Source organism: Malania oleifera, chromosome 2 (genome assembly GCF_029873635.1).
Source record: "Malania oleifera isolate guangnan ecotype guangnan chromosome 2, ASM2987363v1, whole genome shotgun sequence".
In the NCBI taxonomy this organism is placed as follows: Eukaryota; Viridiplantae; Streptophyta; class Magnoliopsida; order Santalales; family Ximeniaceae; genus Malania; species Malania oleifera.
Genome location: NC_080418.1, coordinates 104,369,377 through 104,372,710, shown reverse-complemented (window position 1 = coordinate 104,372,710; position 3,334 = coordinate 104,369,377).

Below are 3,334 nucleotides of genomic sequence, written 5' to 3'. Positions count from 1 at the left end.
TCATTAGATCATTGTGCCAATTTCATAATAAAAGCTTACAAGGTATTAAGGGATGACTTGTGAGGGAAATCGAAAATTATGTGATGACTTTGACATAAGAAACATATCATCTCACCCTTACCACTGATGGTATTTAAAGATCAAGATGATGAAGCTTCCTTTAAAGTTGATGCCTTGGTGTTGTCTTCCTCACTTTTGGGTTAGCCCTTTCGTTGTTTCCACCTATGATGCACTCTTTGGAGATTGTGGAACTCTATCTAGCATAGTCAGTCAAATGTTTTGCGATAGTTTGTGTAGTAGGAAATGACTGAACTCTTTTGTCTATGAAGTTATGCTTTTGCCCATGATTTTAACCTCTTAAGAAAATAGAACAACTTGTCTTTTGCTTACTTGTATCAGATATCCAAAATTGAAGGCAAAGAATTGTTTTACATACTCACTAATTGTACCAATGTGCTTAAGGTTTTGTAGTTTACATCAAACATTGTACTTGGTACTCAACCATAACTTAGCAACATCATTTGAGTACATTGTTGCCATAGATACTTTAGCTTTCTCTAAGTAGGTCCTTGCCATGTGAAAGAATTGTTCCATGTTGAATAAGAAGTTCTCCAACTTCGTAGTATCATAGATATTCTTGTACATTCAAGTTTGTGGCACTTTGGTTCTTCCATACTCTATCGCCATAGCGGTGAAATTGCCCATAGCATAAACCATCAGGTTTATCTTGGCATCCATACAACTTATTTGGATCTATAAAGCATCTACTACAGTGTGTAAGTCCTTTGACATCTCTTTTATGGAGCCTTGTTGATGCTTTTGTGATCCCTTTAATGCATCAACATGGTCAACGAGTTTAGCCATCTATGTAGTAACCCGAATCGAGAGAATAAAATAAAAATAAATAAAAGAAAAGAGAAATAAATAAAGGAGAGGAAAAATAAGAAAACAGTGAAGGACAAGACAAAATCGTCAACAGTTTGGGGAACCCCAAACAAAATCGTCGACGATTTCCTCTATAAAGGCTCTCGGGATTCTCTGGTTTAGGTTGTCCGTCGACGGTTTCAGGATGGCTAGAAAAACTGTTGACGATTTTCTTCGGGGACAGTTCACTTTTAAATAGATCTTAGGTCATTTTTTTTTTTCAAAATCCATCCTCTCTTTCTCTCAGCTTCGAATCTCTCTTATCTCTCTCCCTCCTCTAAGCCTCCTGGTAGCTCCTGGGTGCTCCACGATCCCTTTGCCCTCTTCCCAGTGCATAGGTCATCAATCCTAGGCAGATTTGAGCGGCTAGGGTTTTGGTTTTTCTGTTCATTTCGGGTCGTTTTCGAAAAAATGGGTAAGGGGAATAAATTATACTAAATTTTTATTTAGATTGAACCGGTTAATTTTGAATATATTAGCTTTTTATATATAGTATGATTTTTCGGAACGTATTAGGTATTTGAAAATGATGGTTTTTGATCATAATTCATATTTGGGAAAAATCGTGTGGCATGAAAATAACTCTTCATAATTAACTAGTTGTGAATACTGTTTGGTTGTGAATATTGTCTAGTTGTGAATACTGTGGTGAATTTATGGTAGCGTCTGGATGAATGAATACTATGGTGAATGCATTGATGTGTTTAGATGATTTGTTTTGTGTGGTTATTCGGGTATTTCACAATATAACGTTAGCAGGCCTAAGGAGTTCGTTATATTGTCCTTGATATAAATCGCAATATAACATTGGTTGGATTTAAGGAGGTCATTATATTGTCATTTATATAAAGGGGGTAAAACGTTGGCAGTGACATGAGGAGGTCGTTTTATTGATTACTACGAATAGGTCAATGTGAAAGTGTAACATGACAGAAGTGAAGTACGTGTTGAGAATGACAGGGAGGGATGCTCAGTACCTAGAGGGAATGATGGAGAGGGATGCCCTAAGAACCACCAAAAGTGAAGTACAGAATTATAATACAATTGTAGAATCATGTGTGGATGTGATTGAAATGTATTGTTTACTATGGGCGTGAGTACATGCATGTGAATTGAATGTGTTGTGAATGTTGATGTGTTCTGATATGATGTACAATACGTAGATCTTTAGCACACGATGATGTTGGATGTTTGTGAGTACATGTGTGTGAAATTAACTACATGAATATTTATGGCAAAGTAAAATTCTCCTCCTGAGAGCTTATTGAGTAAGGTGAGTGCCATAATCAATATCAGTTGTAGTCACACCCAAATTAAAGGGGAAGGTTACAAACTGTATCAGAGCAAATGGGCATTACATGTATGGGCGTGTAATATCCCCAATCCTTGAGAACTTTTGCTATAAATATTGGTTAAGTATGTGTGAGTATAGTCTGCTTGTGGCTTGTCAGTTGCTCTTGATTAATAAACGACTATATTTTGTATACACTAAAATTCATCTGCCATACACTATTATAATTTATTCCATCCTTACTTAGAAATGTCTCACCCCAACGAATTATCAATTCTTTTCAGGTCCTTCTGGTGATCGAGCTTAGCAAGTTCCAGGGCAGGGTTAGTCTTTGTAATAATGAGGGGTTGTAAGAATTGATATATGTACAATTTATGTTTATTGGTTATGTAATAGAGAGTGAATACAAATACTTTTCGGATGTACAAAATAGAACTCTGGTATTTTATTTGAGGTAGTTATTTATTATTTTCTGTTGCGTGATTAGTATTATGGTATCAAAGACGGAATAATGGAATACATAACACCTTGGGCCCCACTCGGTGGGTTCGGGGCATTACAAAGTGGTATCAGAGCTTTAGGTTGTTAGGTTCTGCAGTTTTTAGGTGGATTAATACCAGAGTATAGGTTCGAGTTAAGATGAGGATAGGAATGGGTAGATCAAGATATTATTAGGACTTTTGAGTTTTGTTTCGTAAGTTTGAGGGCAAATATCTCTTGATGGTCTTCTGTATTTTTTTGTAGTAGTAGCTGGCTTCAAAAAACCACGACAAATCCATCAAAAGTGATGTTTCCAAGTAGAGAGACTAGAGCTTGAAGGTTAGGTTCGTTGATTTGTGGGAATAAGCCTTTGAAAGAGAATTTTGGTAACTTGGGAATTGTAAATTGATGATTAAAGTTAATTGGGTGTTTGATGTTTAAGTTGAGGATTTAAATGTTAAATTGGTTTCTTTGCTTTATAACTGTACTAGTTATATTAAGATGTGGAAATTTTAATTTCGCCTTTGTCCTATCTTTAGGATGGAGTCTAGCGGTAAAGAAGTGGATGCTGGAGAGGAGAATGAGTTAGAGACTTCCAGCGAGGATGAGATTGATATCTCTAGACTACTGCGAGGTTTA